Source organism: Pseudorasbora parva, chromosome 12 (genome assembly GCF_024679245.1).
Source record: "Pseudorasbora parva isolate DD20220531a chromosome 12, ASM2467924v1, whole genome shotgun sequence".
Taxonomy (NCBI): domain Eukaryota; kingdom Metazoa; phylum Chordata; class Actinopteri; order Cypriniformes; family Gobionidae; genus Pseudorasbora; species Pseudorasbora parva.
This window is the reverse complement of record NC_090183.1, coordinates 20577638-20593961: the sequence shown is the minus strand read 5'-3', so window position 1 is coordinate 20593961 and position 16324 is coordinate 20577638. Positions and strand designations below refer to the sequence as shown.

The window sequence follows — 16324 nt, the reverse complement described above, 5'->3', positions numbered from 1 at the left end:
GTCTATGTGGAGCTAAACTGGATCAAACTTCCAAGTAACAAACATGCTGCATATGATTCATTCGGATTGCAATATTATGAATGCATGGATTAACTTTATTTTTATGGAATATCCAGCTCACATGGGCAAGACATTGCATGTTTGTTAATTCACTTCACCGTGGATTTGTATGTAAACAAGAGACTGGGTTTGCAGACAAAATAAGATTACATGAATGACTGAAGCAACACACTAATGTGAGTATAACTAGGGCACGATAATGGTTAAACTAATAATCACAATTATTTCGCTCAAAATTATAATCAAGATTATTAATCATGATTATTCTATAAAAAAGGTAATGTAGTTATGGCCATTTTGCATGTTCTTTACCAACTTACACTTCACCCAAAATGCCTGTAGGTGGCACACCGACTTCATTTAACCAATTATGATAACTTCGTTAGATGCTAAATCAATACAAAACACATGGTTTTGGTGAATGCTTGTAATCTGTATTCACATTAGATTTTTAAAGCAACACAATTTGTTTGCAAATGAGACAACCCAAAGATTCAGATTGCCCTGCAAATCTGTAAAGCAAAGAATGATGCTCGATATAAATAAATGTTCCTGACTATGGACATTCTAAAATGCTTAACATAAAAGTGCGTTAAGCCACTTTAAGCATTTAAGACAATGATATTAACCCCTTACCTGTCATTTAGTCATTTAGCAGACGCTTTTATCCAAAGCGACTTACAAAAAAGGGGAGAGCAATAGAAGCAACGAAACAAACAAGGCCAACAACCTGTAAGAGCTGTAAGAAGTCTCAGTTAATTAGCACAGTACACAATTTTTATTTTTTTATTTTTTTGGGGACAAACAAACAAAAATTAATGGATAGTTAAGTGCTATTCTTTATTGGTCAGGTGCAATTGGAAGAGATGTGTCTTAAGATGTTTTTTAAAAATGGCTACAGACTCGGCAGAACGAATTGAGATCGGCAGTTCATTCCACCAGGTGGGAACGGTCCAGGAAAATGTCCGTGAGAGTGATTTCATGCCTCTTTGGGATGGAACCACGAGGTGTCGCTCAAGCTTCTGGAGGGTGTGTAAGTCTGAGCAAGCGATTTTAGGTATATTGGTGCAGAGCCAGTGGTTGTTTTGTAGGCGAGAACTAGTGCCTTGTATTTGATGCGAGCAGCTATTGGCAACCAGTGCAGTCTGATGAAGAGAGGCGTAACATGAGATCTCTTTGGCTCATTAAAGACCACTCTCGCCGCTGCATTCTGGATCAGCTGCAAGGGTTTGATAGTGCATGCTGGAAGCCCAGCAAGAAGAGCATTACAATAGTCCAGTCTGGAGAGAACAAGAGCTTGAACCAGGAGTTGTGCAGCCTGTTCTGATAGGAAGGGTCTAATCTTTCTAATGTTGTATAAAGCAAATCTGCAGGACCGGGCTGTTGCAGTAATGTGGTCAGTGAAGTTGAATTGGTCATCAATCACAACTCCAAGGTTCCTGGCTGTCCTGGATGGAGTTATGGTTGATGAACCGAGCTGAATGGAGACATTTTGATGAAGTGCTGGGTTGGTTGAGAAAACAAGTAATTCTGTCTTTGCAAGATTGAGTTGAAGGTGATGCTCCTTCATCCAGTCAGAAATGTCTGTCAGACAGGCAGCGATACGAACACTGACTGTAGGATCATCTGGTTGAAATGAGAAGTAGAGTTGAGTGTCATCAGCATAGCAGTAATAATAATAATAATAATATATTTTATTTGTAAAGCCCTTTTCATAGTTAAAAACAATCCCAAAGTGCTACACATAAAAAAATAAAATAAAAAATAAATTAGCAAAAAGTAAAAAATGCTTGTTTAAAAAGAAAGGTTTTTAGTTCTTTCTTAAAAGAGTCTATGGCTTGAGGAGCCCTTAGGTTTTCTGGAAGGGAATTCCAAAGACGCGGTGCGGCTGAGCAGAAGGCTCGATCCCCCATAGTGCGGAGCTTAGTTGTGGATGGTTGAAGAAGGGCTTTATTTCCAGAACGGAGGTTGCGTGAAGAGTTTTGTGTTGCGACGAGTAGTTCCTTTAAGTAGGGGGGTTCGTTTCCGTGGATGCATTGATGGGTAAGTAAGATGATTTTATAATTAATCCTGTATGAAACAGGGAGCCAGTGGAGCGAGTGAAGGATGGGTGTGATATGGTCATATTTTCTTATCCTCATTAGGATCCTGGCAGCACTGTTCTGAATGTATTGTAATTTTTGTAGACTTTTGCCAGGAATCCCAAAAAAGAGAGCGTTGCTGTAGTCCAGCTTGGATGATATAAAAGCATGGACAAGTTTTTCAGCATCTGACAGACCAAGTGTGGGACGGAGTTTAGCAATGTTCCTGAGATGATAGAAGGAGATCTTACACAGATGTTGTATGTGGGCTTCAAATGTGAGTTGAGCATCAAATCTTACTCCCAGGTTAGTGACTGTCGATGAAATTGGAATGTTTTGACCAGAGAAGGTGATGTGCGTTATAGGTGATGACTGGACCTGGTGTGGTGTACCCACTAAAATAGCTTCTGTTTTGGAGCTATTTAGCTGTAGGAAGTTTGCCTTCATCCATGCCTCAATATCCTCAAGACAGGAGCTCAGAGATGACAGAGTGGCTGTAGATGAAGTGAGGTTGGTTTTTATATATAGCTGAGTGTCATCGGCATAGCAATGAAATGATATTCCATGCCTGTTGATTATGTGGCCAAGTTGAAGAGTATAAATGGTGAACAAAATCGGGCCGAGGACCGACCCTTGCAGGACACCACAAGTTACTGTATGCGTCTGAGACTTTACACCTCCCAAGGAAACATACTCTGTTCTTCCAGACAGGTATGACTGGAACCAGCTCAAAGCAGTGTCAGAGAGTCCGATAGAATGATGGAGACGCTGAAGGAGGATATTGTGATCAACCGTGTCAAAAGCAGCAGATAAATCCAGTAAAATGAGCAGCGATGGTGTGCCGGTATCAGCTGCCATCAGCAGGTCATTTGGGACCCTGATCAGGGCTGTTTCAGAACTATGAGCGGAACGGAAACCAGACTGAAATTTTTCAAAAAGGGAGTTTGAATTTAGATGATCCTGAAGATGGGCAGCAACAACTTTTTCTAGAACTTTGGACAAGAATGGAAGGTTGGAAATAGGCCTGTAGTTTGCAAGAACTTCAGGGTCTGAAGTGGGGTTTTTCAGAAGGGGTTTGATGACAGCAGTTTTAAGAGCAGATGGAACATGACCAGTATGTAGAGAATGGTTGATGACTTTGGTTATTAAGGGACTAAGAGAGCTGATGTGTGTTTTCACCAAAGCTGTGGGTAAAGGGTCCAGCATACAGGTGGAAGCTTTCATCCTGCTGATGATGTCCTCAACTTGTTGCTTAGAGATTTCAGGAAAACAACAGAGAGCCTGGAAGGTCCCAGGCTGTGGGTCGGCAGTAGGGACAGATAGAGCAGCAGTGCTGGAAAGGAGAGAGTGGATGGTCTCAACTTTTTTCCTAAAGAAGGTGATGAAGCTGTTGCATTTCTCTTCTGATGTGTCATTGTGTGAAGTAGTTTGTGGCTTGATGAGATGATTTATTGTGGAGAAAAGCTGCTTGGAGTTCCCCTGATTTTCACTAATGATGTTTGAGTAGAACTGTGTCCGTGCTTTTTTTAGTGACATTGAGTAGGCCTTCTGATGTTCTTGATAGGCTATTTTGTGAACAGTAAGTCCAGTTTTTGAAACACGTCGCTCAAGTACACGCCCTGCTGTTTTCATTTTCCGTAGTTCTGGAGTGAACCAAGGGGATGTACGAGAAAAAGTTACTATTCGTGTTTTTTCATGTGCATGGAGGTCCAAAATACTGCTCAAAGTGTTATTATAAAAGTCCACAGATTCATTTACAGATGTGAAATTTGCTGAAGGGATTTTCATGAGGTCCAAAGCCAAAGTATCTGGGTTGATATTTTTTATGTTTCTGAAATGGATTAGACGTTTTGGTTTGATGTAATGAGAAAAGTTCACCTCCACTGAGATGGCTTTGTGATCGGACACTCCAAAATCATATACCAGTAGATTTTCAATGGGGACAGAGTCAGTAATGACCAGGTCAAGTGTATGTCCTCTGTTGTGTGTTGGGACATCCACATGCTGTTTGAGATTCAGACCATCCAATAGCTGTAAAAAATCAGCTGCTGGGTGACAGGAGGGGCAGGGCTCTACATAACGCCCATTTTGGGCGCATTTACGCCTAAAAATTACTGCGTGCGACTGTGAAAAAATATTTAGGCGCACCGGTGCGAGTGACCCGATCGATTCTCATGAATGGATGTGTAATACAATCGGAATAAAAACTACAACACTGAGTGAATCAACACTGAGAAACTGTTAGGCTATGTTTCCTACTGAAATCAACTGCTTTTCATGCCTTCAGTCAGCAGAAGAAGTGCAAAAACGTGTGCGACGGACTAGACTTCAAACAACGATTGTTTACAAAGTGAAACTGGTGTGATGACGCAGCCATGCGCACTTTACCAGACGCCTCGCGCTGTTTATTTACAGCCAAATCAAAATTAACTGGAAATACCACATTTGGATTATCATAAACACGCTCAGAAATTAGCGGATGCTTGGGGCATAAATGCCATCAAACAATAATGTATTAATAATACATTTAAAAGGCCCTTGAGTTATTCTTTATCACACATGCTGTTTAAAAAAATACTAAATGTATATAATGAGCAAGTATATCATGAAGATTTTTTTCAAACCGGGTTTTTGTCTTATTCTGAATCACTGTACACACAAAATAAGTTATTCCCGCTGCGGATTAGCACAATATCTGCGTGACTTTTTTTACGGTCTATGGACTCACCACAAATAGAGAGAAGTAGATCCGGCTGCAATGTTCTTCCGCGAGACGCATGTGGTTCTGTTTATGAAGCGCCAGAGCGCCAAAAGATACTACTTGCTATATCTCCGAGTATTGGCATGATTGCATGTGTGATACTGATCTCGTACAAAAATCCAATAGACAAGTGGATATTAAGTAACAACGTTTTAGCCACAACACTGTCTATTTGTGAAAATCAAAGCCACACCAGAACTGATTCGCATCTCCAAGCGATTCGATTCAAATGAATCTTGTGTTTTGAACTATTGACTGAATGACTTGCCGCCACCTACTGGCGGTTTTTATTTTCATATTTATACTTTGCATGGACTTTTTTTTATTTAAAATATTAAACTTTTAAAGTGTAATTTGTACATATTTCTAAATTCAAAAAGTTATATGTAAAACATTCATACGACATTAACCCATGCATTAATGCATAGGTGTTTGATTGTATGAAGTCCAGTTCTGCTTTGTGTGTGTGTGTGTGTGTGTGTGTGTGTGTGTGTGTGTGTGTGTGTGTGTGTGTGTGTGTGTGTGTGTGTGTGTGTGTGTGTATTTGTGCTGTACTCTCAGAAGTTAATGATATGTCAGAATTATGTTGAATTTAAGAAATTGACAGATGATGCATACATTTAATAAGATTAGAAAACATTGCTCTTATAATGGTAAAAATGCCCTTGGACATTAAAGGACACATATCGTCCTGTAATGGGAAAGTTATAATTGGAATGTGTTTGAGGGATTAGAATGTGCTCCTAAATTTTTGACTGTGCTCCTAAAATTTTTTAATTAGGAGCACAAGTGCTCCTCAAGAAAAAAGTTAGCATAGAGCCCTGAGGGGGTGTCAACATGAATGTTCAAGTCTCCAAGTATAACAATGTTAGCAGATGTGGTACAGAATGAAGTGAGAAATTCATTTATCTCTGACATAAAAGCTGGATTTTGCTTAGGAGGCCGGTAAATAAGAAGAATAGTCACAGTGAGAGGTGGTTTGCCTCTGAAGGCAAGGCATTCAAAAGTAGACTGTTCAGGCAGAGACAACGGGGTGAGTTTTAAGTCACTGCGATGTAGCACTGCTAGGCCACCACCGCGACCCGAGTGGCGTGCTTTCTCCAAATATTGATAACCAGGAGGACATGCTTCATTTAATGCAAAATATCCTTCTGGCTGATGCCAGGTCTCAGTAAGACACATGATATCAATATTCCTGTCCAATATGTGGCTGTGTATAAGACAAGAATTATTTGTGAGAGACTGTGCGTTAAACAGTTCTATTTTGATATTTGATGGAGTAGTGTACTGTAGAGAACGAAGTAGACTGAAGTCCACTCCACGTTTTATGTTCCACTCCGTAGTGACGGGTCTTATGCAAGTAGACTTCCCAACGCTTTTTGTTCCAGGTAGAGAGGCATTCTGATGACGTAGATGCCGTGCGACAATGCGCTCGCTTGACCAAAGTGATGGAATAGAGTCACCGGACTGATAGAAAACAAACTTTCTACGGCAACTTCTATGGATGTAGCGGGGTCGGCTTTGAAGTTGAAGCTGTTTAATGGCTGGAATATGTATTGGACTGAAGTTATTCCTTAACTTAAGCAGTTGCGGGATGGAGTACCTTAGCGTCATGTCGCCCTAAAGAGAAGATCCGAAGATTATCCAGACAGTCGGCAAGTGGCTACTCGCTGGGGAGATGTTACTTTATCCAGCGAGGGCTAACTTGGCAGTGAAGTGTTGTCCGTTTAGACGCTGTTTATGCTGGTGTTGATGAGTGATATCAAGACCAGGGCCAGTAATAAAAACTTTAATGCAACGGCTCAGATACAGGCAGCACGAAAAAGATTGCCAGCAAACACAGGTATGATGCAAAAAATCCATACATCCATATAATCCGAAAAATAGCAGATAGTGACTTTGCAAATCCTTTGCTGTTTCCTATTTGGAAGCACTGAAGCAACCGCAACAATCCAAACAAAAACAGCAGAAGATGAACGATGAACAACGTCCTCTCAGCGGGCGCCAGCAATCAGCAATGGTCCCAACTGCAGCCCTGATCATTTGACTAGTCACAGCCACAAGAAAACAAAACAAAATCTAAATCTAAACAGTTAACTTGATTTGTGAGTGGAGAAGCGGCGAACAGACAACGCCAGCGTCCTCTCCCCCTCGTTGCTCAATAGGAGTGATAGGAGAAGCCGTGTTTCTGAATGACAGAGCCTAATGATGACATGTAGATGGAGAAGAGAAGTGGTCCAAGCACTGAGCCCTGGGGAACCCCAGTAGCTAGATAATGTACACTTCACCTCTCCATGACACCCTGTAGGACCTACCAGAGAGGTAAGACCAGAACCACTGGAGAGCAGTTCCTGAGATCCCCGTTTTCTTAAGTGTTGACAGGAGGATCTGGTGGTTAACTGTGTCAAAAGCAGCAGACAGATCCAGCAGGATGAGCACTGAGGATTTGGAAGCTGCTTTTGCCAGTCTCAGTGCCTCAGTTACCGCGAGCAAGGCAGTCTCAGTCGAATGGCCACTTTTGAAGCCGGATTGGTTGTTGTCCAGGTGGTTGTTTTGTTCAAGAAACACAGAGAGTTGATTGAACACAACTCCCTAAAGTGTCTTTGCAATGAAAGGCAGAAGGGATACCGGTCTGTAGTTTTCTAAAAGTGCTGGATTCAGGGAGGGTTTCTTAAGCAGTGGGGTTACCCGAGCCTGCTTAAATGCTGTGGGAAAGGTTCCTGTGTGAAGAGAAGTGTTGACAATGTGAGTGAGTGCAGGAGTGATTGAAGAAGAAATAGCCTGAAGGAGGTGAGTGGGTATAGGATCAAGTGGACAGGTAGTAGGGTGATTGGAAAGGATGAGTTTAGAAATATCTGCCTCGGAGAGCGGAGAGCGGAGAGAAGGATGGAAGCGTGTTCGTGTTAGTTGTTGAGATGTGCGTGTCAGTTTGTGGTAAAACACACTCAAACATGTGCACACAATCTCACCTACACAAGTCACAAACAGATCGGGCAGATGGGGTGGGGCAGGCTGGTCTGGATGAAAGGGGGCAAAAACTGTCTAAGGAGGATGTTAGAGTGGAGCAAAGAGTGTCAGTAGCACTGTTAGTGTCCAATGCTGAGAACTGAGCAGGTGGAGGGAGTGAAGAGGAAACCATAGTGGATAGGCGAGAGGGAGAGAGTGAGCGTAGATTACGCCGAAAGCTAATCTGTGTAGGAGTGCGTGTTGTATTAGGAGTCAGTAGAAGGAGTCAGTTAAGAGTGATGAGAAAGTGGTCTGAGGTGTGTAATGGAGTAACTAAAGTGGTGTCCGTGGAGCAGTTGCGTGTGTAGACGAGGTCTAAGGGTGCGTTCACACTTGTAGTTCGGTTCGTTTGGTTAGTTTGGTCCGGACCAAAAAACAAAAACAAACATAATAGTCCTGGTCCGCTTAGCGTTCACACGAGCATTTTTAACAGCGAACCTAAAGTTACCGAACCAAAGGCACAGGGAGACGCTCACAACCTGATTGGTCGGTTTATATGACGTATGAGCTCGTTTACCGAACATGCAAAACAATGCTGTGTGCGGATTACACGCGCGGGCATTTTATGCGTGTACATATGGCATTATTTTTTTACCAGAGAACTCATGAAGAGCTCATGAAATGTTCAAAACAACGCCGTGTGCTGGATTAAACGCGATCATTTTATGCGTGTACATGTGGCATTATTTTTACCCGCTGAGAACTCATGAAGAGCTCATAAAATGTTCAAAACATTCAAAACAGCAGCAGGATTTCCTCCGTTGTGCAGAAAAGAGTCGGGCGTCTCTTATGCAAAAGAGACGGCCGTTCTGTCGTCTGTAACTTACCTGCTAATAATGGGCAACACAGGAACTTTGATGAGAAGAGCCAGGTATGCTTTTTGTGTGTTTTTTCTAGCATTTTCGAAACATGCTCGTCAGACCAAATATTGATGAGGCTCTTCCTCGTTGCTCGTTTGCCCTCTAACGTTAAAGTTACTCATTTTGGATAACGTACACCGTTCTTTCCGCGTCGTCAAATCAGCTGCATTATGCGTGGGATCTTGTGACATTATACGTCCGGTTTTTGGTCCGTTTACATGTCTTTGGTCCGTGTTGCGTTCATATATCAATCGAACCGCACCAGAGTTCGTTTGGAAGCGGACCGAGACCCATCTTTTTAGCGGTCTCGGTCCGCTTGTTTGGTGCGCACCAGGGTTCGGATGGCAGCGTTCACATATGTTCAAATGAACCGCACTTACCGAGCAACCGCACCAGGGTTCGTTTTAATCGAACCAAACATGACAAGTGTGAACGCACCCTAATTGGTTACCTGATTTGTGAGTAGCCGTAGTAGATACTAACTTAAGGTCAAATGAAGTCAGTAGAGTGCTGAAGTCTGTGGCTAGGTGCTTATCCAGATGGATGTTGAAGTCACCAAGCAGAATCAGAGGAGTGCCATCCTCAGGGATGCTAGAAAGTAATACTTTCTATTGAGACTTATACAAAATCAACTGTTGAGGACAAACGATCTAACGTTACCCCACCCCTCCCAATAGGCTGAGGGGTGTGCGAAAATGTTAAATTGGTTGAGAGGGCTGCAGGAGTGGCAGTGTCCTCTGGTTTGATCCAGGTCTCAGTAAGGGCCATGAGGCTGAGCTGAGAATAAGTCCCAATAAATGAAATAAAGTCTGCTTTGTTTACAGCAGACTGGCAATTCCAGAGACCAATTGGAATAGAGAGTAAAGTAGCAGAGGATTTTTGTAGACATACCCAAATAAAAAGATCTGCAGCTCTTAAACCCCATGGTCTAAATTCATAAATCTGGTCTTAGTTTAAACTAGACACTTGATATATTGTTACACAAGAGTCATAATAACTCAAAATAGTATAGGAACAAAGTAAAACAAGGGGAAATATGCATGTAAGTGACTTTTTTTTGTTTTGTGAGATTTGTGAGAAAATTATGAGATTTTAATATAAATGGCCTGGAAATAACCTAAATATAAAGCTGAATGTCTGATCATTTTTGTTTCAAATTTGTGGATGATTCTCTCAAAAGTGTAGCTTCTGTAAGCTTTTATGTAATAAAATAAAATTTAAAAAAAAATTAAAAGCCTAGGCATCCTTTCAAAAAGGCCATTTATATCAGAATATTTGTAATTGTAAAGAGTAGTTTTTTATTCAAATAAATCTGCAATAAACTGCTAATTATAATGCATTTAGGCCATGTCCACCAAAGCGTTTTTTCACGCTGCTGGCTGGCATTTTCAATTATTTTCAATGAGATCGCCACGTTTTTAGAACACCTGGAGCGCAACGAGGCGCTGAGTATTTCATGCTCAGGTGCAGAGCGCTCAGCATTTTTAACTGGTCGCCGAGAGTTGAAGAATGTTTAACTTGGAGTAAAATGCAGCGCTCATCACTGTCACTTTTCACCCAGCCGTCCAATAATAGTGGAGGAGGGGCGGGACAAATACAACACAGACCAAATGTCCCATTACAACGACACCGACAAGCGGAGCAAACGAACGAACAAACAAAAAGTGAATGAGAAAATAATATTGCTAGTTTCTGAATATGCTTGTTTATACCAGATGACATCTCCAGATTACCACAACTTGAATTTAAAAAACAGTGCTTGGAGAAACATTTCATTGTCGATGGGGCTATCAGGCAAGCGGAAGACAGCTGATCGGGGGCGGGATCTGCAGTAGTGTAGTACGTCTGTAGTAATTTCAGGCAGGCTAGTGATGAGGATGTCAGTATAGTGGCTCTCCTTGAGTCTATGGTAACACCAGTTAAGGTAGTGTAGCATTATACGTGAACCTCAATGTTAAAGTGTTATAAGTGGTGCTATTTTTGTTTAAAGAATTATAGGATAGTCATGTAAAATGAATTGAATTGTTTGTTTTTGTTAAAGAAATGAATTACTATTATTATTAATAGTATACTATTAATACACCCAAAGACATCAGATGAGAACACACAGTCCCTGACACAATCTCAGGCCAACACCACACAGCCTGGATCTCTTGACTCCGCTGATGCACCACCACTTTGCACACCTGAACCTTCTCGCCATACCATTGCTCCAAAAAGAAGGGCTGAGCCTGATATGACTGAATATCAGCGCAGTGTCCTGAAAGCCATTACTAACAAGCCAGATAAAGAAGAGCATTATCTTTTAAGTTTAGCTGGGTCTTTGAGAAACCTTCCTCCAGGCAGTCGATCTGAGGTTAAGATCAAATTTCAACAGATTTTACATGAAGCAGAATTTAATAATCAGTAAAACACATGCATACAGACAGACACACACAGACATTCCTTTTGAAAAGAGACACAGCAAATTAATATATATGTAATAATTAACTTTATTTTGTATTTTTTTAATGACCATTTGCTTTATGAATCTGTATATTAAATGTTATCATTAAAATAATATTACAAGCATTCATCTTTCCCAGTCCTTTATTTTCCTCTTTTGATTTAGACCACCCTTTCAGTAGTATGTGTAGCTTATTAGTGAACGTAAATATACTCATTTTCTAAAGTTATGGGTGGCTCTTAAGAGCCTTTTTTAATACAATTGGCAGTGGTCCTGATGGTAGTGGGAGTCGTTATGAGGCATTAGATGACAGAATGCTGCCATTCAACTTCACCTGCAGGAGAGAAGAAGTAGGTGGTGTACCTTTCCCTAATTTCCAGTGCTTCCCTAGAGGCATTGTTGCTACCTACTCGCAGGATGGGCTGCATGGCAAGCTGTGGCTCTGATGGCAGGTGGGCACAACGTTCTTCCTCTTCATCAGCATCTTCATAGCGTAGGAAATTGTGAAGGATACAATTGGCCTTCACAATGGCTTCTGCCACTCTGTGGAAGTCTCCACTGGGCAGCAAGGATTCCAAATGTGCACTCCACCATCCTCCTTGCACGGGAAAGACGATAATTAAACACACGCTTTTCTCTGTCGAGGTGTTTTCCTGGGTAGGGTCGGAGAAGGGTCTTTAGAGGAAAAGCCTCATCACCCACAAACACATGTGGCACAGGCTGGAGGTCTACTGCTCCTGGTAAAGGTGCATCCTCTGGCAGTTCGAGGGTCCCCTGGTTGAGGGCCTTGCTTAAGTCGGAGGCACAGAGAGTCCCACCATCACTACTTTTGCCATATGCCCCCACATCCACCATCCTGAAAAGGTATTGAGCATCAACTACTGCTAGGAGGACGATGGAGAAGTTCCCCTTGTCATTGAAATACATGGACCCTGTTGATGATGGGGCCTGTATTGCAACATGCTTCCCATCAATCGCTCCCAGGCAGTTGGGGAAGTTCCACAACCTATGTCTTCAGCGATCCTCTTCCAGTGGTGTTGTTCAGGGAAGGGCATATATTCCTGGACCATGACTGACCATATTGCCTGACACACTTCTTTTACCACCCTTGCCACTGTGCAGTAACCCACCCTGTAGCTAAAAGCTATTGATCTGAATGAGTCCCCTGTTGACAGATACCTAAAATAAAGACAGAAAAGTTGAAAAGGGTCATTATTGCTAGAAATTTGATAAAACTTTTATTTATTTAAATTATACTTTCATTACGTAAAAATTCAATTAAATTCAAATTATTTTAATTTTATAAAATGATAAATGTGTAAAAAAAAAAATCACTGAATTATAAATACAAAAAAAAAGTAACTAAAGTAAAATAAGTAAAATAAGCAGTTATACCACATATGCAGTGATGGGTTTAACTAGCAAGATAAATATTTTAAGGCTTAATTATTTATTTTGACTGCTACTTTACTTCTAAATAGACACATAGGCCTATTTTCTTTTCTTTCTTTTTTTACTTGAAACTTCACTGCATTTTTTGGTTACAAAAGACTTTGAATATTCAGAGTAATAGTTTGGGACACTTCTCCCAAATAGCCTAACGTTACCTCAGACAAATGCAAAGACGTTCTTCCGAGCTGATGGCCTTCCGGTAGTTTGTGTCTCTCTTTGTAATGAAAGGTCCAATTTTCCAGAACAACACTTCAAACTGTGTCTTGCTCATCCGAAATTACTCCTTGAAACGGCTACCGTCCAGCTTCAGTTCCTGGACCAAACGATGGTACTCTCAGAGATATTTTCTCGCCTCCAAAATCTCATGAACCCACATAGACCGGCGAGTCCGTCCTCTGTTTCTACTTGGTTCAGCCATCCCTTCATCTAAAGCAAGGACCAGAGCATGTACGCTACACTGTAGGGCTGGGCGATATGACGATATTATCATATCGACGATGTCTCGCAAATATCTTGATATCGATAACAGTCAGTGTTATCAGACGATAATCGACATCATAAAAATGACGAATGATAAACTCACATGACATTGCGTTGCGAAATACATTATAAATAGTAGTTACCATACACTCACCTTTTAGTGTTTTTGATGCATAACTACAGTAGCCTATATGTGTTAAAGCAAAACATTGAATTATGGAGAAGACGTTGGTTGTGTTTTCATTATACACGTGCAAAGATAAGCACATTGGCTTGGCTAAATGTTTTAAAACGCTCTAAAAATATTATTGGCTATTAGGCTAAATTATAAATATAATACCCTATTAATAATACAAACATTAATCAAACATGGAAACCTGGAAGACACTTAAAATAGCCTACTAACTCTAAAAATAAAACGATAGAGAAACCTTTGGGGGGGGAAAATAGCTCAACGGAAAACAAAATAGCTCAACCTTAAACGGTTGAAAATGTGTATAAAAGCTAACCATAGTCCTGTATTTTAAATACTATAAAATAAAGGTGTTAGAATAAAATTATTATAATATAAAAAATGAAAGAAAAATATATTAAAGTGATGTAAAAATGTGCGTCAAACTAACAGCTCGTGCAGTGATAGAGCGCAGTATTCTGAACAGAAACGCATGAGCTACTCGCGTCAACACTGCACTTTGCTTAATTAATTTTTTTTTTTTTAATCGTTTCATTTAAAAGTGGACATTTTAAGCTTTCTATACGCATATTTCTCATGTCTGTGAGGCAAGTAGCCTACTGCGTTTCGGTTTATTTATGAGACACGCGCTCCAGTTCATAAGCAATAAAAGCGATCACTCCGGCGACTTCGACACGATTAATGTCTGCTATTTGCTTATTATTTATTAAACACAAGCAATTGGCCAAAGAAACCTTTATTAAAATTAAAGGGGGGGTGAAATGCTGTTTCATGCATACTGATCTTTTTACACTGTTAAAGACTTGGAATCCCATACTAAACATAGACAAAGTTTCAAAAGTTAAGGTGGACGTTTGATGGGAGTATTTCTTTGTCAAAAATACTACTTCCGGTTAGTCATAAGTTTCGGCAAGTTTTTTGAGATCATGCGTCCCCTTTGACGTTAATGGGGGCGGAATTTCCTTGTATGGGCCTTACGGACAATTCTACCGGAAGCGAGCGAGCGAGAGAGAGAGAGCGAGAGAGAGAGAGAGAGAGAGAGAGAGAGAGAGAGAGAGAGAGAGAGAGAGAGAGAGAGAGAGAGAGAGGGAGGGAGAGAGAGAGGGAGGGAGGGAGGGAGGGAGGGAGGGAGGGAGCGAAAGTAACAGGCTACGCCCATCAAAGCGCTGGCTTGTAGGATGCTGGACAGGTGATGTGCACATAATGTCACCAAAAAAGTGCGTTTTTGGTTGCCAGACCAAGACAGTCCTGCACAGATTCCCCAAAACCCCTGCGTTAAGGCAACAGTGGATGTAATTTGCTTTTCCGGATCAGCAACTGAGTTGCGCGAATGTTTATATCTGTTCGCTGCATTTCGGTGCCGACTGTTTCATAAACAAGGCCCAGCTTGACGCCGGATTTTCCTATCGCCTAATGCTGAAGGATGGAGCAGTCCCAACGTTAGAACCGCAGGCGGTGAGTGAGACTGCTTCAAATGTCTGTGTTTTTGCCTATGCTCGTAGCCCAAAAATGATCACGTATAGTTAATTGATCAATGGAGCATGCGATGTGTAGTGCGTGTACATTTGTTTAGCTGGCCACAATATGTGTAACTATGTTTGTGTATTGTAAAAGCACTCAACAATACACAAAGAGGGGGGAAATATGTTGAACTAAATAAGCGCGCTTCTTCATTCAAATGCGCTACTATTCCGTGTCTTTCTATGTAAACACTAACTTAACCTGTCTACACAAACCACGCGTAAACACTCAAACACACGTGCACAACTGCACTTCCCACATGTACACCTTCAAAGACAAAAATACGACGATATAATTCAAGTATAAATATGTAAATAACACAAGTCGCTAAGCATATTATATAGTTAGTGTATAAGTTAACTTGTACCACATAGAGACGTCCTGCTCTAGTCGTTTTTGCTGCTGCTCCTGTTCAATTGCAGCATCTGGGTCTGATTCCGGATCATAGATGTATGGCTGTATCTGATTAAAAGCCATATTTTTATTTTGAATAAAGTTTTTTTCCCGGTGTTAGGGATGCCACAGCTTTACGACGCACTCGACTCAACACAATAGCAGCGCGCTGCTGCACACGTCATTATTTAGCTCCGCTCACACGATACGCCCCCATACCACCCGCTCGGCTTTTTTCGGAAAGACTCGGAACAGCGCATCTTTCTTATATAATTATAAAAAAATAAAGACTTTTCGGAGATATGCAGGATGCAATGCTACTCTATAGGTACTCAGATTCAGATTATTTTATTTAATGCCATGTGAGCATTCAAAGCTATTTTCATGGCAAAAATTAAACTACAACAATACAAATATCATATGAATACAATAAAAAACAAAACAGCAAGTCATATTATACAAGATGTTTTAAATTAACATATGATAAAAAATCCAAAACCTTTTCAGGCATAATCTCATTACTATAGGTACTCAAGATTGACATGACACTGACTGAAACTGAGTGTTTCACCCCCCCTTTAAGATACAATTTAAACAAACGAAAGAATGCTTTCAACAAAACAAAACTTAATATTAAATAACTAATATTATAAAAGGAATATTCAAACATAATATGAAAAAAGAAAGAAGACAAACATTGTTTAAAGGGATCCCATGGTGTTGAGACTTGTATGGCTTAATATAACATAAATGATGTCTCTTACTGAATTATGTGGTAGAAAACCCATGAAAGATCTACGTTATTTAAAAAATCGATTTTATATTTGGACCATGGGCGGCGCCATTTTGTTTGCGTTCTAGGTTGATGACGTAGAGTGGTTGAACTCCTCAATCAGCTGGCGTTACCCGTAGCTATTTTTACCACAACGCAACTCGAAAATTGTTTCAGAGTTAAACAAAACAAATGAATTGCTTTGTAATTGTACTTAAAACACACTCAAACATACATGTGCACACAAACTCACCTACACAAGTCACAAACAGATCGGCGGGCGCGCACACAAACACCTC

General features: G+C 40.8%; 1 protein-coding gene across 2 annotated transcripts in view; it reads right to left on the bottom strand.

Annotated features, from left to right (window-relative positions):
• si:dkey-237i9.1 (SEC14-like protein 1) overlaps window positions 1-16324 on the bottom strand; it is a 244779-nt gene that overhangs the window by 218379 nt on the left and 10076 nt on the right. The gene's annotated exons all lie outside the window — the stretch shown is intronic.